The sequence below is a fragment of the Lynx canadensis genome, chromosome B1, assembly GCF_007474595.2.
Source record: "Lynx canadensis isolate LIC74 chromosome B1, mLynCan4.pri.v2, whole genome shotgun sequence".
NCBI lineage: Eukaryota > Metazoa > Chordata > Mammalia > Carnivora > Felidae > Lynx > Lynx canadensis.
Window position 1 is genome coordinate 59,524,402 of NC_044306.2, and position 23,946 is coordinate 59,548,347.

The 23,946-nt window shown below is 40.2% G+C and overlaps 1 pseudogene; it reads right to left on the reverse strand.

The window, feature by feature from the left end:
• Positions 1-14,964: 14,964 nt before the first annotated feature.
• Positions 14,965-16,374, reverse strand: LOC115512966 (annotated as a pseudogene).
• Between the last annotated feature and the right edge of the window lie 7,572 nt (positions 16,375-23,946).

The following is a 23,946-nucleotide window of genomic DNA, read 5'->3' on the forward strand; positions in this document are numbered from 1 at the left end:
CTGGGTAGCCAGTTTTCTCTTTCTTTCTTTCTTTCTTTCTTCCATTATTAAGATTGTCTAATTTTTTTAAAGGCTTTTTATTTTGAAATAATTATAGACTCACAAAAAATAGTGAAATCAATTCCTAGAGTTCCATATATTCTTTACCCATCTTCCCCTGATGGTGACATCTTATGTGACTGCAGTACACAATCAAAACCAGCAAACTATTAAGTGGACTAGAGACCTATTCAGTTTTCACCAGTTTCTACATGCATTCTTGTGTGTGCACGTGTGTGTGTGTGTGTGTGTGTGTGTGCTTATAGTTCTATGTGGTCTGATCTCAGATATGAGTCTGTGTAACAGCCCCCACAATTAAGGTACAGAGAGCTGTTTGTTCCCTCACCACAAAGGAACCTCTCTTGTTCTGCCCCTTTAGATTCACATCCTCCCTCCCTCTGTCTCCTATCCCCAACCCCTGGCAACCAGTAATCTGTTCTCCATCTCTGTACTTTTGTCATTCCCAGGCTGTTAGAGAATGGCAATCACACGGTATATAACCTTTGGAGATGGACTTCCTTCACTAAGCATCATGTCCTCGAGGTCCATCCAAAGTTGTTGTGTGTATTGGGAGGCGCAGGAAGATGGCGGCGTAGGAGGACGCTGGGCTCACCGCGCGTCCTGCTGATCACTTAGATTCCACCTACACCTGCCTAAATAACCCAGAAAACCGCCAGAGGATTAGCAGAACGGAGTCACCGGACCCAAGTGCAGACGAGAGGCCCACGGAAGAGGGTAGGAAGGGCGGCGAGGCGGTGCGCGCTCCACGGACTGGCGGGAGGGAGCCGGGGCGGAGGGGCGGCTCGCCAGCCAAGCAGAGCCCTCGAGTCCAGCTTGCAAAAGCGGAGGGGCCTGACGGACTGTGTTCCAACAGCAAGCGCGACTTAGCGTCTGGGAGGTCATAAGTTAACAGCTCTGCTCGGAAAGCGGGAAGGCTGGAGGACAAAGGGAGGGTGAGCTGCGGAGCCCCCGGACGACAGAGCTCAGTTTGGCGGGGAACAAAGGCGCTCGCCAGCGCCATCTCCCCCGCCCATCCCCCAGCCAAAATCCCAAAGGGAACCGGTTCCGGCCAGGGAAATTGCTCGCTCCGCGCAAACACCCAACTCTGTGCTTCTGCGGAGCCAAACCTCCGGCAGCGGATCTGACTCCCTCTGGCTGCCACAGGGCCCCTCCTGAAGTGGATCACCTAAGGAGAAGCGAGCTAAGCCTGCCCCCCCTCCCGCCGTGCACCTTGCCTTCCCACCCCAGCTAATACGCCAGATCCCCAGCATCACAAGCCTGGCAGTGTGCAAGTAGCCCAGACGGGCCACGCCACCCCACAGTGAATCCCACCCCTAGAAGAGGGGAAGAGAAGGCACACACCAGTCTGACTGTGGCCCCAGCGGTGGGCTGGGGGCAGACATCAGGACTGACTGCGGCCCCGCCCACCAACTCCAGTTATACACCACAGCACAGGGGAAGTGCCCTGCAGGTCCTCACCACACCAGGGACTATCCAAAATGACCAAGCGGAAGAATTCCCCTCAGAAGAATCTCCAGGAAATAACAACAGCTAATGAGCTGATCAAAAAGGATTTAAATAATATAACAGAAAGTGAATTTAGAATAATAGTCATAAAATTAATCGCTGGGCTGGAAAACAGTATACAGGACAGCAGAGAATCTCTTGCTACAGAGATCAAGGGACTAAGGAACAGTCACGAGGAGCTGAAAAACGCTTTAAAGGAAATGCAAAACAAAATGCAAACCACCACAGCTCGGATGGAAGAGGCAGAGGAGAGAATAGGTGAACTAGAAGATAAAGTTATGGAAAAAGAGGAAGCTGAGAAAAAGAGAGATAAAAAAATCCAGGAGTATGAGGGGAAAATTAGAGAACTAAGTGATACACTAAAAAGAAATAATATACGCATAATTGGTATTCCAGAGGAGGAAGAGAGAGGGAAAGGTGCTGAAGGGGTACTTGAAGAAATCATAGCTGAGAACTTCCCTGAACTGGGGAAGGAAAAAGGCATTGAAATCCAAGAGGCACAGAGAACTCCCTTCAGACGTAACTTGAATCGATCTTCTGCACGACATATCATAGTGAAACTGGCAAAATACAAGGATAAAGAGAAAATTCTGAAAGCAGCAAGGGGTAAACGTGCCCTCACATATAAAGGGAGACCTATAAGACTCGTGACTGATCTCTCTTTTGAAACTTGGCAGGCCAGAAAGAATTGGCACGAGATTTTCAGGGTGCTAGACAGCAAAAATATGCAGCCGAGAATCCTTTATCCAGCAAGTCTGTCATTTAGAATAGAAGGAGAGATAAAGGTCTTCCCAAACAAACAAAAACTGAAGGAATTTGTCACCACTAAACCAGCCCTACAAGAGATCCTAAGGGGGACCCTGTGAGACAAAGTACCAGAGACATCACTACAAGCATAAAACATACAGACATCACAATGACTCTAAACCCGTATCTTTCTATAATAACACTGAATGTAAACGGATTAAATGCGCCAACCAAAAGACATAGGGTATCAGAATGGATAAAAAAACAAGACCCATCTATTTGCTGTCTACAAGAGACTCATTTTAGACCTGAGGACACCTTTAGATTCAGAGTGAGGGGATGGAGAACTATTTATCATGCTACTGGAAGCCAAAAGAAAGCTGGAGTAGCCATACTTATATCAGACAAACTAGACTTTAAATTAAAGGCTGTAACAAGAGATGAAGAAGGACATTATATAATAGTTACAGGGTCTACCCATCAGGAAGAGCTAACAATTATAAATGTCTATGCGCCGAATACCGGAGCCCCCAAGTATATAAAACAATTACTCATAAACAGAAGCAACCTTATTGATAAGAATGTGGTAATTGCAGGGGACTTTAACACCCCACTTACAGAAATGGATAGATCATCTAGACACACAGTCAATAAAGAAACAAGGGCCCTGAATGAGACATTGGATCAGATGGACTTGACAGATATATTTAGAACTCTGCATCCCAAAGCAACAGAATATACTTTCTTCTCGAGTGCACATGGAACATTCTCCAAGATAGATCATATACTGGGTCACAAAACAGCCCTTCATAAGTTTACAAGAATTGAAATTATACCATGCATACTTTCAGACCACAATGCTATGAAGTTTGAAATCAACCACAGGAAAAAGTCTGGAAAACCTCCAAAAGCGTGGAGGTTAAAGAACACCCTACTAACGAATGAGTGGGTCAACCAGGCAATTAGAGAAGAAATCAAAAAATATATGGAAACAAACGAAAATGAAAATACAACAATCCAAACGCTTTGGGATGCAGCGAAGGCAGTCCTGAGAGGAAAATACATTGCAATCCAGGCCTATCTCAAGAAACAAGAAAAATCCCAAATACAAAATCTAACAGCACACCTAAAGGAAATAGAAGCAGAACAGCAAAGGCAGCCTTAACCCAGCAGAAGAAGAGAAATAATAAAGATCAGAGCAGAAATAAACAATATAGAATCTAAAAAAACTGTAGAGCAGATCAACGAAACCAAGAGTTGGTTTTTTGAAAAAATAAACAAAATTGACAAACCTCTAGCCAGGCTTCTCAAAAAGAAAAGGGAGATGACCCAAATAGATAAAATCATGAATGAAAATGGAATGATTACAACCAATCCCTCAGAGATACAAACAATTATCAGGGAATACTATGAAAAATTATATGCCAACAAATTGGACAACCTGGAAGAAATGGACACATTCCTGAACACCCACACTCTTCCAAAACTCAATCAGGAGGAAATAGAAAGCTTGAACAGACCCATAACCAGCGAAGAAATTGAATCGGTTATCAAAAATCTCCCAACAAATAAGAGTCCAGGACCAGATGGCTTCCCAGGGGAGTTCTACCAGACATTTAAAGCAGAGATAATACCTATCCTTCTCAAGCTATTCCAAGAGATAGAAAGGGAAGGAAAACTTCCAGACTCATTCTATGAAGCCAGTATTACTTTGATTCCTAAACCAGACAGAGACCCAGTAAAAAAAGAGAACTACAGGCCAATATCCCTGATGAATATGGATGCAAAAATTCTCAATAAGATACTAGCAAATCGAATTCAACAGCATATAAAAAGAATTATTCACCATGATCAAGTGGGATTCATTCCTGGGATGCAGGGCTGGTTCAACATTCGCAAATCAATCAACGTGATACATCACATTAACAAAAAAAAAGAGAAGAACCATATGATCCTGTCAATCGATGCAGAAAAGGCCTTTGACAAAATCCAGCACCCTTTCTTAATAAAAACCCTTGAGAAAGTCGGGATAGAAGGAACATACTTAAAGATCATAAAAGCCATTTATGAAAAGCCCACAGCTAACATCATCCTCAACGGGGAAAAACTGAGAGCTTTTTCCCTGAGATCAGGAACACGACAGGGATGCCCACTCTCACCGCTGTTGTTTAACATAGTGCTGGAAGTTCTAGCATCAGCAATCAGACAACAAAAGGAAATCAAAGGCATCAACATTGGCAAAGATGAAGTCAAGCTTTCGCTTTTTGCAGATGACATGATATTATACATGGAAAATCCGATAGACTCCACCAAAAGTCTGCTAGAACTGATACATGAATTCAGCAAAGTTGCAGGATACAAAATCAATGTCCAGAAATCAGTTGCATTCTTATACACTAAGAATGAAGCAACAGAAAGACAAATAAAGAAAATGATCCCATTCACAATTGCACCAAGAAGCATAAAATACCTAGGAATAAATCTAACCAAAGATGTAAAGGATCTGTATGCTGAAAACTATAGAAAGCTTATGAAGGTAATTGAAGAAGACTTAAAGAAATGGAAAGACATTCCCTGCTCATGGATTGGAAAAATAAATATTGTCAAAATGTCAATACTACCCAAAGCTATCTACACATTCAATGCAATCCCAATCAAAATTGCACCAGCATTCTTCTCGAAATTAGAACAAGCAATCCTAAAATTCATATGGAACCACAAAAGGCCCCGAATAGCCAAAGGAATTTTGAAGAAGAAGACCAAAGCAGGAGGCATCACAATCCCAGACTTTAGCCTCTACTACAAAGCTGTCATCATCAAGACAGCATGGTATTGGCACAAAAACAGACACACAGACCAATGGAATAGAATAGAAACCCCAGAACTAGACCCACAAACGTATGGCCAACTCATCTTTGACAAAGCAGGAAAGAACATCCAATGGAAAAAAGACAGCCTCTTTAACAAATGGTGCTGGGAGAACTGGACAGCAACATGCAGAAGGTTGAAACTAGACCACTTTCTCACACCATTTACAAAAATAAACTCAAAATGGATAAAGGACCTAAATGTGAGACAGGAAACCATCAAAACCTTAGAGGAGAAAGCAGGAAAAGACCTCTCTGACCTCAGCCGTAGCAATCTCTTACTCGACACATCCCCAAAGGCAAGGGAATTAAAAGCAAAAGTGAATTACTGGGACCTTATGAAGATAAAAAGCTTCTGCACAGCAAAGGAAACAACCAACAAAACTAAAAGGCAACCAACGGAATGGGAAAAGATATTTGCAAATGACATATCGGACAAAGGGCTAGTATCTAAAATCTATAAAGAGCTCACCAAACTCCACACCCGAAAAACAAATAACACAGTGAAGAAATGGGCAGAAAACATGAATAGACACTTCTCTAAAGAAGACATCCAGATGGCCAACAGGCACATGAAAAGATGTTCAGCGTCGCTCCTCATCAGGGAAATACAAATCAAAACCACACTCAGGTATCACCTCACGCCAGTCAGAGTGGCCAAAATGAACAAATCAGGAGACTATAGATGCTGGAGAGGATGTGGAGAAACGGGAACCCTCTTGCATTGTTGGTGGGAATGCAAATTGGTGCAGCCGCTCTGGAAAGCAGGAAAGAGCCTAAATGTCCATCAACTGATGAATGGATAAAGAAATTGTGGTATATATACACAATGGAGTACTATGTGGCAATGAGAAAAAATGAAATATGGCCCTTTGTAGCAACGTGGATGGAACTGGAGAGTGTAATGCTAAGTGAAATAAGCCATACAGAGAAAGACAGATACCATATGGTTTCACTCTTATGTGGATCCTGAGAAACTTAACAGGAACCCATGGGGGAGGGGAAGGAAAAAAAAAAAAAGAGGTTAGAGTGGGAGAGAGCCAAAGCATAAGAGACTGTTAAAAACTGAGAACAAACTGAGGGTTGATGGGGGGTGGGAGGGAGGGGAGGGTGGGTGATGGGTATTGAGGAGGGCACCTTTTGGGATGAGCACTGGGTGTTGTATGGAAACCAATTTGTCAATAAATTTCATAAAAAAAAAAAACAAAAAAAACAAAGTTGTTGTGTGTATTAACAGTTCATTCCTTTTTATTGCTGAGTAGTATTCCATTCTGCAGATGTTCCGGAGCCTGCTCAACAATGCATTCTTTTTTTTTTTTTTTTAATTTTTTTTTTTTCAACGTTTTTTATTTATTTTTTTTTGGGACAGAGAGAGACAGAGCATGAACGGGGGAGGGGCAGAGAGAGAGGGAGACACAGCATCGGAAACAGGCTCCAGGCTCCGAGCCATCAGCCCAGAGCCCGACGCGGGGCTCGAACTCACGGACCGCGAGATCGTGACCTGGCTGAAGTCGGACGCTTAACCGACTGCGCCACCCAGGCGCCCCAACAATGCATTCTTTGAAAGACAGTGGTTGTGTCCGGGTTTTTGTAATTTCAAAGCTGCTATGAACATTCCTGTACAATTGACCCTCGCACAGCATGGCGGGGTAGGGACACTGACCCCCCTCACACAGTAGAAAATCCACATATAACATATGACTCCCCCAAACTTAACTACCGATAGCCTACCGTTGACTGGAAGCCTTACTGATAACATAGTCAATTACTACATATTTTGTATATTATATGTATTATACACTGCATTCTTACAATAAAGTGAGCTAGCAAAAAAAATGTTATTAAGAAAATCATAAGGAAGAGGAAATAAATTTACAGTACTATACTGTAAAAAATTCCTATGTAAGTGGACCTGTGCAGTTCAAATCTCTGTTGTTCAATGATCAACTGTACAGGTTTTTATGTATGCATGTTTGAACACAAGTTTTCATTTCCCTGGGATAAATGCCCAAGAGTATATATAATTGCCGTGTTATATGGAAAGTGTACATTTAGTTTATAAGAAACTGTCGAACAGTTTTCCAAAGTGGCTATACCATTTTATATTTCTACCAGCAGTATAGGAGGAATCCACTTTTTTCTGCATCCTTACCAGCACCAGTCTTTTTAGATAGGTGAATGAATATCAAAATATTGCAAGAAGTCACACAAAGGCCATGTAGACACTGAGCCAAATGCATGGAGGTACTTAGCTTGTATATAAGCCTAAGACCACTTTTTCAGGAGGGTTGACAGCAACATTTGTTGTAATATAAATTCCCCAGACCTTATTAGCCCGTAGCCATGTGTCAGTTAGCAATGGCTGCAAGTGAGGAAAACCCAGTTACAGTCAGTTAAGCACATGGGGCTATTTTCCTTCCTTAACAAGAAGTCCAGAACCCAGCTGTTGCAGAGGCTCAAAGACAATGGCAGCTACTGCTTCAGGAATCAATACCAAATTCATCTGGGAAGAAGAGAGAAGCAGATAGGATAGTGTTTGTACCAGGAAGGAAAATGTTTTCCCAAGAATGTCGGTACAATTTCCTCTTTTGGTCCTGAACACTGTCCTGAGTTTCTCATGGCTGGAATGTTAAAGGAAGTGAGTTCTGAAAAGCTCAGTGGGTCAGGCATTTACCATTGTCTGACATAGGACAGTACACATTAATGGTCGACTTTGGCCAGCTTAAAGCTTCACCTGATGATGCATGGCCCACCCTCAAGTATTTCTGGGTTTTACCACAGGGGTATCTCATTTGTGCTTATAAGCAAAGTCCTCTCCCACTCAGGATTACTGTGCTCCAGCAGGTCCTGTGAGGCACAATGGTGTCTGTAGGGCTCTGCCCTCCCCTAGGCCTCTGCCATGGTTTTCTTGCTGTCACTGAGGAACTGAACCCTCATATCCTCCCTGCCTTGTGCTTTGTGTTTCATGAAGCCCTTCCTGAATGCATTTAATCACTTTGGCCTGCAGACCTTCACTCTCCATTGCTTTTGAGTTTGTCCATGGGCTAGGCACGTGACTAGGACACTGACGATCCTTTCCACTGATAGGTGTTTTTCATTCTTGACATGCACACAAAAGTATATCTTAGCATGCTCTTTCTGTGGCAAATCATATAATGCAAGTGAACAACTGAGGAGGGGACTCTGTCAGTCTCACCTGATCAGATGGAAATCTCTGTGTAAGCCTAAAAAGGGCCACCCATGTTTACTGTCTTCCTTTTGATCACATGTGTTAGTTCAGCTGGTCTACCTGGCTGGATCACTAACACTTGTGCTCCCTCACGGCTCAGTGTTTGTTTCCCAGGTAACAACGCTGGAATGAAAAAGGACTATTTTTCAGTCAAGGGTGGAGACCCAGTTAGAACCTTTCTTAAACTCCAGTGGGTCAAAGAGAACTCCTCCTATCTTAACTGCTACCTTCTTGACTTGATACATGTAAAAGTGTTTGGGATTTACATTAGTCAAGATGCAAATGCCGGCTGCTATAACAAAGACTCCAGTATAGCTGTGGCTGACACAAGACAGAAGGTGATTTCTCTGTCTGGGCCCAGAGTTGATATGGCATCTCTATCATCTGGTTGCCTTTTATTTTGTTGCTCTGCCGTACTCAACAGGCGGCTTCAGTCCCTGTGTCCAATATGGCTAGCTGTCACCATCGCGTTCACACCTAACCGGTGAGAAGGGGAAAGTAGAATGGGGGGAGGGGGGAAACCCTTTCCTTTTATGGGCATGACAGGAAGTGACCCCCATAATTTTGTCTTGAATCCTATTAACCTGACTTTAGCATCTTTGTCCCACTTAGCTACAAGATGCTGGGAAATGCGGTCTGCATCCTAGACTGCCACAAGATTAGCAGGAGCTTCTACTACCAGAACGGGATTATAGATACTGGGGAACAACTAGCAGGATCACATAAATGCCCTCTACCTTTGGGGCCAAGAAGAAGTGCTAGAATTTAGGGGAGCGGTCCTCAACCAGGGGCAATTTCTGGAGGTATCATTGCTTGTCTTAACGGGAGTGATGTGTGTTACTGGCAGCGAGTGGGTAGATGCTGCCAAACTTTGTACAATGCACAGGACAGCACCCCTCCCCCCTCACAAAACAAATTATCCAGCCTGAAACGTCAGTAGTGCTGAGGTTCAGAAATCCTGCCTTAGGGATATATCTTTACAAAGTCCTAGCCCACCACATTATAACAATGTTTTGGCTTTCATTTGTGCTTTTATGTATGTATGTATGTATGTATGTATTTGGTTTGTTTATTTATTTTGAGACAGAGAATGAGAGAGAATCCTAAGCAGGCTCTGTGCTGTCAGCACAGAGCCCGACATGGGACTCGATCTCATGAATTGTGAGATCATGACGTGAGCCAAAATCAAGAGCCAGATGCCCAACCAACTGAGCCACCCAGGTGCCCCTCATTTGTGCTTTTATAAGCAAATTTCTAAGACTAGTGTCCTCTTAGGGGAGATTTGGGTGATAGCAAGGTGCTTCCAGTAAATTAGAATTGGAGCTTGCTGTGGTCTGAACGTTTGTGTTCCACCCCTCCCCCCCCCCCCCCAGTTCATATCCTAAAATCCTAAAGCCCAATGTGATGATATTAGGAAGTGGGACCTCTGGCAACTGCTTAGATCATGAGGGTGGAGCCCTCATGAATAGGATTAATGCTCTTACAAAAAGACCCCGCAGAGCTCCCTTGCCCCTTCCACCAGGTGAGGACACAGTGAAAAGCCCGTGGCTGTGACCCCAGAAGAGGGCCCTCCTCCAGGGGACCTCAGTGGCCAGTCGGTTGAACAACCAACTTCGGCTCAGGTAATGATCTCGTGGTCTGTGGGTTCGAGCCCCACATCAGGCTCTGTGCTGACAGTTCAGAGCCTGGAGCCTGCTTCCAATTCTGTGTTTCCCTCTCTCTTTGCCCCTCCCCTGTCTCTCAAAAATAAATAAATGTTTAAAAAAAAAAAAAGAGACCCTCATCCAACCTTACTGGCATTTTGGTCTTAAACTTCCAGCCTCCAGAATTGCAAGGAATACATTTCTTTTCCTAATAAGATACCCAGTGTGTGGTATTTTGTTATAGCAGCATGAATAGGCTAAGACTGAGGTGTAAAACACCATTTGCTCAGTTTGCCAGAGGTCACATTAATGAAGGAATGAAACTTGTCGACCCTTGCGTATAGTTCCACCATAGTCATTAACAAGCCGGCTTTAGTCCTGAAGAGGAAGATTTCCTTCTTTGGGTTTTCCCAAGCTATTTAATAATATATCATATACCACTAAACCAGAGGAAAGGAGGAAATCTATTCAATTACAGACAAGTGTAATTTTGTACAATTAATCATAGTCTTCTTAGGGGAAATAAAAATAATTTGTTTTTAGTAAGAAGGAACCTATAATTATTTGGTGAGAGAGGAAAAACTACTTATTAATATATCATGTTTACTTTGAATGTGGTGAAATGTATTGCAGCTTTGCTGTTAGTCTTAGGCATGAAAAACTGTGTGTTAAATTTTGTCATTTCTGGTTCTGATAATCTGCTTTGATGACAGATTAGAAATGCAGTTTGGCTTTTCAGGACATAAATCTCAAATAATCAACATGAGAGAATGGCACCAAATCCTCCAGAGACGTTTCTAACATGAGATGATGACGCTTCTTAATAAACTCAGGATTAGTGATGTAACTTGTCACTGGTTCAGCCAGAAGACACAGGGAAATATCACAGTTGCTACAGTGACCACTCAGAAGTTGTGTTCTATAAATCTGAAAATCAACTTCTGGAAATTCTCCCCTGGGATGAAGATATACTATGTGTCAGCCATGTATCACAGAAACCTTTTATTATTTTAGGCATCATACATTTTTTCTTGTGGAGAGAAGCAAGAATATTGTTCCTCATTTCCTATTTCCCTAGATTTGAGGGATGTCTAAGTTCTTCATAGGACATTACAGTCACCTCTCTTAAAATATCCATCTCCCAGTGAATCACATACAACTTTAGCATCTTTGTTCCACTTCCGTCTACTATTTTACTTTTCATACCATTGTAATTTGTTTTTCCCAATTAGAAAGTACATATCTGGTGGAGAATTTTCACTTCTTTTTTTTGAAAGTTTATTTATTTATTTTGAGAGAGAGAGCAAGAGAGAGAGAGCGAGTGCACAAGTGGGGGAAGGGCAGAGAGAGAGAGAGAGAGAGAGGAAGAGAGAGAGAGAATCCCAAGCAGGCTCTGCACTGTCAGTGTGAACCCAATGCAGGGCTCAAACCCATGAATCAGGAAATCACAACCTGAGCTGAAGTCAGATGCTTAACCGACTGAGCCACCCAGGCTCCCTGAGAATTAACTTCTTACACTTTGTTTCTCCTGTGACATCCAGTAGATTTCCTTCCCTGTATAGGGCATCTTTATGGACTTTGTGTTTTAGCTTTGCTTAACACCACGGTTATTAAGCATGATCTTGGAGTCATAATTACACTTATCACCATTATGAAATTATGTGCAATTAACTTGCTCTTAATTATGGACTGCAAAAGAATTTGGAACATTAGAGAAAAGAGAATAAAAGATCTGGATTTTATGCGATTAAGAGATATTTTAAATAGGGAAATAAGTGCACATATACAGTAAAACAATATATAGAACTTCCACTTGTTGTATCTGCTGATATTTAGCAGAGATCATTTAAAGCAGATTATGTCTGAAAATAGAAATCAAGGAATACTTGTTAATATCTCTGTTTATTTGTGAAGTGGAAGCAGCATAGCCTCTGGCATCCAAGACAAAGACTTGAGCCCCTTGTTACCCTTCACCATTTACTGGCTGTGTTTCTGTAAGCAAGTTACTTTAACCTTGATGAGCTTCATTTTCCTTATGCATAGAATGGGATTATGATACCTTCCTTTTAAGAACATTGTGAGTATTAAATTAAACAAATTCACACAGAAAGCACCCAGCACCCTGCCTGGCAATGTCAGAGTTCTTGGGTTACAAGCAACAGAAACCAACATTGCCAAACTTAAGGCAGAGAAGCAGATCTATTAGAATCATAGAATCAAGGAAGAAATGAACGACCCAGTTTCAGAACTAGGAGACTCTTGGTATCTCTGCAGCAGGAAGTGTTGACTGTTTTCTGGGTACAGCTATTTTCATGCATGAGTGGAATCATCTCCAACCAGTCTTAGTTCTTGTCAAGATTTAAATTCCCAGGAAAGAGACTCTTATTGTTCTAGATTAGGTCACCTGATTTTACAAAGGCTGGGGGATTGGGTTAAGTCATTGGCAGCCTCACCAGAACCATGAAGAAAGTGGGAACAACATTCTCTATAGCGAACGGGAGATAGTGTTACTGAAAGAAAAATGGGAAGGTATTCGGAGCAGAAAAAGCATAGACTTCCACTGCACCAACACATAGCAGGTGCGCGGTTAATGTTAATTTCCTTCATCCATTTAAACCCTTTCTGTTTATAACTTAGTGTAAAATTTCCAGCATGTGTGTATGTGTGTTTGTTTAACGTTATGTTTTTCTTTTTTTTTTAATGTATGTTTATTTTTGAGAGAGAGAGAGAGTGCAAGCAGGGGAAGGACAGAGAGAGAGGGAGACACAGAATCCTTAGCAGGCTGTAGGCTCTGAGCTGTCAGCACAGAGCCTGATGTGGGGCTCAAACTCACGAACCTCAAGATCATGACCTGAGCTGAAGTTGGACGCTTAATCGACTGAGCCACACAGGTACCCCTTAACATTATGGTTTCTAACAGTTGGTATTTTTAACAGTCGGTAAGCTAAGACTCTTACACTCATTTTTCCCCATCCCATGATTGTCTTCTGTCTCATCCTTGACACTTTCCATTATTCAGTGGAGACTTTGGTATCTGGCTTATAGTCTCTCTTTCCATTCGGAACCCTGTCATCAGCTTGGTTGACTTCCACATCCATATGGTCACACTGCTCCGATACTAGCTTCTCATTTTGTTAACTCTTCATTGCCAGTGACCTTATCCTCCATTTCTATCTCAGCAATTCCCAAAATTGTCTAGAAAATCGCCAATATATACATCATTTTTCTGATCACCAGCAACCTCTTAGCCTTTGCACTTGCTTTCTCAACTACTCTCAGTATGCATTTTACCTCATATTATCTGTTCCTGCTTTATTATCTTCTTTATGCAGCCTGGATTCCATGGTCCAGCATTCCAGTCACTCTCTTGGCCATCACTGAATTTCCTGAGTTGTTTATGTTTCACACTTGGCCTGGAAAAATCGGCATTTCTGGGTAAGCTCAGTAACACTTGGCTGCAGGAGTACATCCCGGGAAAATGACAGTCATCAGGTTGAAATGGACCCTCAATATAGTCCAATAATCCCAGTCTCTCTGATCAGTTTATATTTCCACCCTCTATATTAAATTGTTCTGTTAGACTACTTTTTAATAATCCATGTCATGGATTGTTGATTTTGTTCTAAAATATCTCTTAAACCCATAAACTTTTCTCCATCCTCACTATAGCCACCCCGGTATAATCCACCATAATCTCATGCTTGGATTACTATAGTGAGCTCCTATGTGGTTCCCAAATATCATCTCTTATTCCCTCCAAATACATCTTCTCTAGTGTATCCATGGTCATGTTTTAAGGCTCTTCTATGGCTTTCTCTTTTCTTTAACATACACTTCAAAATCTGCAAGGTGTCCTATGAGGCCTAGCAAAATATAACTTTTTCTTTCTTTCTCTTTTTTCTTTCTCTTTCTTTCTTTCTTTCTTTCTGTCTGTCTGTCTTTCAAGAACTTTATTAATAGGTGCTTGCTGTTGGTTGACTCTTGAAAAAAATCAAGTTGGAAACTTTTTTTTTAAAGATCTTATTTTGAAGTAATCTCTATGCCCAATGTGAGGCTCAAACTCATAACCCTGAGATCAAGAGTCACATGCTCTACCAACTGAGCCAGCCAGGAACCCCCAAGTTGTAAACTTTTATTACAAATTAAAAATGAAGGGTGTCTGGGTGGCTCAGTTGGTTGAGTGTCCAAGTCTTGATTTCGGCTCAGGTCATGATCCCAGGGTTGTGAGATCAAGCCCCACATCAGGCTCTGTGCTGAGCATGGATCCTGCTTAAGATTCTCTCTCTCTCTCTCTCTCTCTCTCTCTCTCTCTCTCTCTCTCTCCCCCTCTCCCTCTGCCCCCTCCCCTGCTTGTGTTCTCTCTATCTAAAATTAAAAAAAAAATTAGGGGAATGTGGGTGGCTCAGTTGTTTAGGCGTCCGACTTTGGCTCAGGTCATAATCTCGTGGTTCATGAGTTTGAACCCCGCATCAGGCTCACTGCTGTCAGCCTGTCAGCACAGAGCCTGTTTCAGATCCTCTGTCCTCCTCTCTATGCCCCTCCCCTGCTTGCGCTCTCCCAAAACTAAATGTTAAGAAAAAAAAATTTTTAAATGAGGTTCCTAAGTTTCTTAAGGTGACCAGATATGGAACAATTTAAAAAACTTTAAAGATGTATTGAGAAAAACTAGGTTTTTTTTTTTTTTAAACTACACTTGTCATTACCAAAAAGAGACATCTTTGGGTAAAAATAATAAAACCCCCATGCTGCATAGATAGTGCAGATAATTCTATTTATGTAGTCAAGGGCAAAAAGCAAGCACTTAAGATCTTCAGCTCCAACCTTGCATTTACTTCTTATTGCTGGAATTTCATATTCATTTCTTCTTGTTAGGTGAGTAAACCAGATGATAGTATAGATGATAAGCAGGTACTTACTCAGCCCTGATCTGCTCAACTTTGGGAGTCGATGAATTCTCAGCTTCTGGATTGACTGCTATTGTCTCTTTGCCATGGTGTGGTTTAGAGTTTTCTGGGTGTCTGCCTATGTTGAGGTGGCTGCTGGCATAGGGTCTTATCTTGATTTTCATTATCTTCTTCAAAGCCATCCTCTCTAGGCTATCTTTGGGGAAGATAACTCCTGCAGAATCATGGTATATAACCCTGATACATATTCTGTCTTGCTGGTCTACCTTACTTTCCTGAACCTGGCTTGTCAGCTCCCTCTACCACTTCTCCCTGCACAGAAGGGTTGGAAGACAGTGGTTGATGCCCATAGGGTCCTCCCCCCACCCCCCCGCAACTCTGGTTATTCTGGGACTTCTGCAGGTAATTGTGTGGAAGACTCCCTGGATGGATAGCATTGATAGTGGTTACCAACCAAAGCATATTTGCAGCCTTGAACTGGAGCTCTACCAGGGCCTGTGACATTTGCTGCCTCTGTACCCTTTCCTTGTCCTTCAACAATATCAAATTCCACAGTCTCTCCATCTCCTATACTGTGAAGGTACTTCCTGGCATTATTCTTGTTCATAGCAGTCTGGTGTACAAACACATCTTCCTTGGTGTCATTCCTTTTGATGAAACTATATCCACTTCTTTCTTTCTTTCTTTCTTTCTTTCTTTCTTTCTTTCTTTCTTTCTTTTGTTTTTATTTTTAATTTCAGTTAGTTAACATACAGTGCAATATTAGTTTCAGGGGTAGAATTTAGTGGATTCAGTAATTCTGTACATCACCCAGTGCTCATCATGACAAGCACACTTCTTAATCCCCATCACCTATTTCACCCACTCCCACCCCCACCTCCCCTCTGGTAGCTATCAGTTTGTTCTCTACAGTTAAGAGTCTATATCTTAGTTTACCTCTCTCACTCCCCCCCCTTCTTTGCTCATTTGTTTTTTTTCTTAAATTCCACATATGAGTGAAATCATATGGTATTTATCTTTTTCTGACTTTTTGCTTAGCATAATACTCTCTAGCTCCAACTGTGTCATTGCAAATGGCAAAATGTCATTGTTTTTACAGCTAAATGGTATTCCATTGTATAAATGCATCACATCTTCTTTATCTGTTTCTTACATTGAACCATTTTACTGTTCCCCAAACCTTTGTTGCGATGACCTTGCCCCCACAGGCATGCACCACCCATGTGAGGTCACCTGGGCCCACTCCCTGCACCCTGGCTGCTGCCAGTGGAGCCCAGCTTGGTGTCAGCAGTGCCAAGGGCAGGTGGCTGCTGGGTCCCAGCCTCACCACTCACAGTTGCAGTGATGGTGACTGGGGCAGCTGTGACTGCTGAGGTTCCTCCCAGCATGTGATGGTAACTAGGCCCACAGCAACTCATAGTTCTTCAGTTCTTTTTTTTTTTTTTTTTTTTCATTTTATTTTACTGTTCCCTCTTCTCTCAAGCTTCAGGCACACTGGCCCAATGTTCAATTTCTAGAATAGTTTCCATCTCAGGTGATTGCATAGTCAGGTTCCATACCTCTTTTCTCCACACTAACCCCAGCCCTGTTGTCTTCTTTACTCGATTAACTCTTTCTCACTCTTTCTTACCAAGACGAATTGAAATGTTACTTCTTTAGGAAATTTCTCTTGCTTCTCCAGGCTACGTTACCCCCATTGTACATTTCTATTTCCCTCTGCCCCACTTACACTTTTCTTTCATAACGTTTGTCACAACCGTAAATACTTGTTCAACGTCTACCTTCCCTGCTGGACTATAACTTTTATAAAAGGAATAACTTTTGTTCACCACTATTTCTTGAGGCCCTAACACAGTGAAGGGAACACAGTGATGGAATGTCTTCTGACTGTGTATCGGTGGGCATGTGTCTCCAGTGGGCCATGATCAGGTATTCCATTGCCCTGGGAAACAGATCTTTCCCTAGTGCTTGGAAAATATTGTGTAAATAAATAGATATTTCTCAACTTAACTTTTTCTGTGATTATTATTTTAAAACTTTGGCTTGAATCCTCAGAAATACCTGTGTAATCCCCCAAATTAACAAAGAACTACTAATGAAATGTTAACAGAAAATTTGAAAATAGTTAATCACACATAGTTTTAGAGTTAGCCTTTCCCTCATTTATGTGGGCCTGTGTTTATGCTATATTTTTAAAATATTAAATATGTATAATGTGTGAAATACATTTTCTGCTACTAAGAATATTCTTAGATTATGTAATACTCAGGAAACAACAGATGTTGGCAAGGATGTGGAGAAAGGGGAACACTTTTGCACTGCTGGTGGGAATGCAAACTGGTGCAGCTGCTCTGGAAAACAGTATGGAGGTTCCTCAAAAAATTAAAAATAGAGCTACCCTATAATCCAGTAGTTTCACTACTAGGTATTTATCCAAAGGATACAAAAATGATGATTCAAAGGGATACATGGACCCCAATGTTTATAGCAGCACTATCAACAAGAGCCAAATTATGGAAAAAGCCCAAATGTCCATTGACTGATGAATGGATAAAGAAAGTGTGGTGTGTATATAGAAAATGGGATATTACTTTGTGATCAAAAAGAATGAAATCTTACCATTTGAAGTGAAATGAGTCAGAGAAAGACAAATGTATGATTTCACTCATATGTGGGATTTAAGGAACACAACAGATGAACATAGAGGAAGAGAAAGAAAAAGAAGATAAAAACAGAGAAGGAAGCAAACCATAAGAAGCTCTTTTTTTTAATTTATTAATTTTTAAAAATTTATATCCAAGTTAGTTAGCATATAGTGCAATCATGATTTCAGTAGAATCCAATGATTCATCACCTATATATAACACCCAGTGCTTACTCAGCAAGTGTCTTCCTTAATGCCCCTTGCCCAATTAGCCCATCCCCCCACCCAACACCCTTCCAGCAACTCTCAGTTTGTTCTCTATATTTATGAGTCTCTTCTGTTTTGTTCCCCTCCCTGTTTTTATATTATTTTTGTTTCCCTTCCCTTACGTTCATCTGTTTTGTATCTTAAATCCCACATATGAGTGAAATCATGTGATATTTATCTTTCTCTGACAGACTCATTTCACTTAGCATAGTACACTCTAGCTCCATCCACGTTCTTGCAAATGGCAAGTTACCATTCTTTTTGATTGCCGAGTAATATTCCATTGTGTGTGTGTGTGTGTGTGTGTGTGTGTGTGTATGGCATCTCTTGTTTCCCGAGTTATTCATTACATAATCTAAGAATATCTTAGTAGTAGAAAATGTGTTTCACACATTATACATATTTAATATTTTAAAAATATACCATAAACAGAGGCCCACATAAATGAGGGGAAGGCTTACTCTAAAGCTATGTGTGATTAGCATATATATATATCCACCACACGTTCTTTATCCATTCATCAGTTGATGAACATAATGCTGACATAAACATGGGGATGCATGTATCCCTTTGAAACAGCACTCCTGTATGCTTTGAATAAATATCTAGTAGTGCAATTGCTGAGTCGTAGGGTAGTTCTATCTTTAATTTTTTGAGGAACCTCCATACTGCTTTCCAGAGTGGCTGCACCAGTTTGCATTCCCATCAGCAGTGCAAAAGTGTTCCCCTTTCTCCACATCCTCACCAACATCTGTTGTTGCCTGAGTTATTAATGTAAGCCATTCTGACAGGTGTGAGGTGATCTCTCATTGTGGTTTTGATTTGTATTTCCCTGATGATGAGTGATGTTGAACATCTTTTCATGTGTCTGTTAGCCATCTGGAAGTCTTCTTTGGAAAAGTGTCTATTCATGTCTTTTGCCCATTTCTTCACTGGATTATTTGTGTTTTGGGTGTTGGGTTTGATAGGTTCTTCATAGATTTTGGATACTAACCCTTTATCTGATATGTCATTTGCAAATATCTTCTCCCATTCTGTCGGTTGGTTGCCTTTTAGTTTTGCTGATTGTTTCCTTTGCTGTGCAGAAGCTTTTTATTTTGATGAGGTCCCAGTAGTTCATTTTTGCTTTTGTTTCCCTTGCCTCTGGAGATGGGTTGAGTAAGAAGTTGCTGTGGCCAAGATCAAAGAGGTTTTTGCCTGCTTTCTCCTCGAGGATTTTGATGGCTTCCTGTCTTACATTGAGGTCTTTCATTCATTTTGAGTTTATTTTTGTGTATGGTGTAAGAAAGTGGTCCAGGTTCATTCTTCTGCATGTCGCTGTCCAGTTTCCCCAGCACCACTTGCTGAAGAGACTGTCTTTAACCATTGGATATTCTTTCTTGCTTTGTCAAAAATTAGTTGGCCATATGTTTGTGGGTCCATTTCTGGGTTCTCTGTTCTGTTCCACTGACCCAAGTGTCTGCTCTTGTGCTAGTTCCATACTGTCTTGATGATTACAGCTTTGTAGTATAGCTTGAAGTCTGAGATTGTGATGCCTCCTGCTTTGGTTTTCTTTTTCAAGATTACTTTGGTTATTCGGGGTCTTTTCTGGTTCCATACAAATTTTAGGATTATTTGTTCTAGCTCTGTGAAGAATACTGGCGTTACTTTGATAGGGATTTCATGGAATATGTAGATTGCTTTGGGTAGTATCAACATTTTAACAATATTTGTTCTTCCTATCCAGGAACATGGAATCTTTTTCCATTTTTTTGGTGTCTTCTTCAATTTCTTTCATAAGCTTTCTATAGTTTTCAGTGTATAGATTTTTCACCTCTTTGGTTAGATTTATTCCTAGGTATTTTATGGCTTTTGGTGTGACTGTAAATGGGATCGATTCCTTGATTTCTTTTTCTGTCGCTTTATTGTTGGTGTATAGGAATGCAACCGATTTCTGTGCATTGATTTTATATCCTGCAACATTGCTGAATTCATGAATCAATTATAGCAGTTTTTTGGTAGAACCTTTTGGGTTTTCCATATACGGTATCATGTCATCTGTGAAGAGTGAAAGTTTGACCTTCTCCTGGCCGATTTGGATGCCTGAGGAGAGGATATTTTTAAAGATTATTTATTTATTTTTGAGAGAGACATGAGGGGTGGGGACAAAGAGAGAGGAGAGAGAGAATCCCAAGCAGGTTCTGTGCTGTCAGTCCAGAGCCTGATGCAGGGCTTGATCTTATGAACTGTGAAATCATGACCTGAGCCAAAACCAAGAGTTGGATGCTTAACCAGCTGAGCCACTCAGGTGCCCCAGCACCTATCTACTTTTGTTTGATTCCCTACTTTATCATAGCTTCACAACAGCTCCCAAAGTTGTATATTAGTGCAACTTATGCCACAAAGGAAAAGGAGGATGTGATAGATACTAACAGGGAAACACATTTTATAATGTATTTTAGTAGCATTCTGAGGACTGGAATTAGAAACATATTTGAGGATAATTCTTTTTAAGTAAAAAAAACTTATGAGTTGAATTCTCAGGTAACAAATATTTTTTAAACATTTTTTTATCCAGTGATTTGAAAGAAATGAAAGGGGTGGAAGTTAGAAACCAGAAATGTGATAGATGTATTTTGTCTAAGGTACAAGAAGTACTAGATATCAGAAGAAAAACACAAGCTGAAGGAAAGAATGCTTTTTAGTCTTAGAAACCAGAAGAATGATGTAACACGAGACTCTTAATGGTGATGACTAAGCCATGACTCTCAATGCATATGCCCAGAGAGCCCACTGATGGAAAGAACTAGTAATTATTAGTAATTTTGAAGTGACAGCATTGTTCTATATGCTTTATTTAGGATTGACTCATCTCATGCTTGTGAATGACCTCATATGTATGTTATTTTTCCCATTTTTCAAATATAATTTAACCTGGAGACTTTAATAACTTACTCAAGATCACTCAGTTGTTGGTACAGCCAGAATAGTCTAACTGTAGTTAAACATGATGTTATATTGCCAATCTCATATTTATTTTTAGAGTCTTGCCTAAAATAGCAGACTAAGACTTCACTTTGACTGAAAAATATTCGTGTTTTAGTTTGTCACATTCTAAGCAAATTCTTTTCAACAGATTTACTCGATCTCTGTTTTGCAGAATGGAAAAAGGATACTTTATATAGTTTTGGTTAAGAATCATCTACGTTAGGGGCACTTGGGTGGTTCAGTCGGTTGAGCGTCTGACTTCGGCTCAGGTCATGACCTCACAGTCCATGAGTTCGAGCCCCGCGTTGGGCTCTGTGTTGACAGCTCAGAGCCTGGAGCCTGCTTCAGATTCTGTGTCTCCCTCTCTCTCTGCCCATCCCCTGCTCATGCTCTGTCTCTCTCTGTCTCAAAAATAAGTAAAAACATTAAAAAAATTTTAAGAATCATCTACGTTATACTCATTTATTTTAAATTAATATAGTCTAGGAGTTAGCTTAATAAATTAGCTGAATAAATTAATATGTCAGTTTTCAAAATAAGAAAATGAATTCTGGCCTATTTTTCCCCCATTCATAAGTTATGGAGGAACATGTAAATATTTGCTCCTTAATGCCCTAACTTAAAAAAATTATGAGTACTTCTTCCCAGAGGGGACTGATTATTACTCCTTATAGTATTGGTACCTGTTTCACTTTTTAAAATAATTCATATATCTCACCTCAGATATCATGACTTCCTTTTCCATTTCTCCACATATTATATGCTACATGCTGTTCTGAGACCCACTACTACTTAATTGGAACAAAACATTTCTAGATTTCATGGGGCATTGGTTTTAGTTACTTAAAGGAGAGAAAAACACAGTAGTCTGTTAAGGAGACTAAGTGATGTACATTTTACATTTAAGACAAGTGATCATTTGTTTTTCCTGTCTAGGATCAGGAGCAAGATAAAGATGATTACTTTCAATCAACATAGTACTGAAAGTCCTACTCAGGGAAATTAGGGAAGAAAAATAAATAAAAGTCATCTAGATTGGAAAGGAAGAAGTAAAACTGTCACTATTTGCAGATGACGTGATATATATGTATCTATATATCCCTAAAGATGCCACACACACACACACACACACACACACAAAACCCTGTTAGAACTAATCAATGAATTCAGTAAAATTGTATGATACAAAACCAATATATAAAAATTTTGCATTTCTAAACACTAAGGACAAACTATCAGAAAGAGAGATTAATAAGAGTCCCATTCACAATAGCATTAGAAAGAATAAAATGCCTAAGTGCAAATTGAACCAAGACCTATATACTGAAAACTATGATATTGATGAAAGAAATTGAGGAAGAAACAAATAATTGGAAAGATACTCCATGCTCACAGATTGCAGGAATTAATTCTGTTAAAATGTCCACACTACCCAAAGCAATCTACAAATTCAATGCAATCTGTATTAAAATTGCAATGGCATTTTTCACAGAAATAGAACAAATAGTTCTAAAATTTGTATGGAACCACAAAAGACTTGAACAGTGGAAGTAATCTTGAAGCAAAGGAACAAATTTGGAAGCATCATGCTCCCTAACTTCAAAGTATATTACAGAGCTATAGTAATCAATACAGTATGGTATCAGCATAAAAACAGAGACATAGGTCAATGGAACAGAATAGAAACCCTAGAAATAAGCCCATGCATATATGATTAATTTATGATGAAGGAGCCAGAAATATATAATGGGGAAAGGACAGTCTATTTAATAAATGATGCTGGGAAAACTGGACAGCCACATGCAAATGAGTGAAACTTGGACCACTAGCTTAAACCACACAGAAAAACTAGCTCAAAATGGTTTAAAGACTTGAATATAAGACCTGATGAAACCATAAAACTCTTAGAAGAAAACGTAGGTGGTAAGCTCCTTGACATTTGTCTTGGCGATGATATTCCGGATTTGACACTGAAAGCAAAGGCAACAAAAGCAAAAATATATAAGTGGTACCACATCAAACTAAAAAGCTTTTGCACAGCAAAGGGAACCACCAACAAAATGAAAAGGGAGTCTACTGTGAGAGAAAATATTTACAAATCATGTATTTGATGGGGCGCCAGGGTAGCTCAGTTGGTTAAATGTCCGACTTTGGCTCAGGTCATGATCTTGCAGTTTGTGAGTTCGAGCTCTGCATCAGGCTCTGTGCTGATGCCTCGGAGCTTGGAGCCTGCTTCGGATTATGTGTCTCCCTCTCTCTCTGCCCCTCCCCTGCTCATGCTCTTTCTCTCCCTGTCTCCAAAAAATAAATGTTAAAAAAAAATTAAAAATAAAAAATAAAAATAAATCATGTATTTGATAAGGGGCTAATATCCAAAGTATATGAAGAACTTATACAACTCAATAGTAAAAACAAAAAAAAAAGCACATACAATCTGAATAAAAACTGGGCAGGTGATCTGAATAGACATTTTGCCAAAGAAGACATGCAGATGACCAAGAGGTACACAAAAATATGTTCTACATTAATAATCATCAGGGGATTGTAAACCAAAACCACAATGAGATATCACCTTACACCTGTATATTATCTATTATCTATGTCTATTATCAAAAAGACTTCAAATAACAAGTGTTGGTGAGGATGTGGAGAAAAGGGAACCCTTGCACACTGTTGGCAGGAATGTAATTTGGTGTAGCCACTATGGAAAGAAGTGTTAAAACATAAAAAATAGAACTACCATATGATCCAGTAATTCTACTTCTGTATATTTATCTGAAGGAAGTAAAAACACTAACTTAAAAAGATATGCACCCACATGTTCACAGCAGCATTATTTACAATAGTGAAGACATGGAAGCAGCCTAGGTGTCCATGAATGGATGAGTGGATAAGGAATTTGTGGTATATATACACATACACAATGGAATAATATTCAGCTCTAAGAAGATGAAATCTTGCCTTTTTTATGACTGTTTGGAAGTTTACTTTTTTATTATTTTTTTAAAATTTTCTTTCTATTTATTTTTTAAAAATTTAAATCCAAGTTAGTTAATATATAGTATAATAATGATTTCAGGAATAGAATCCAGTGATTCATCACTTAGTTATA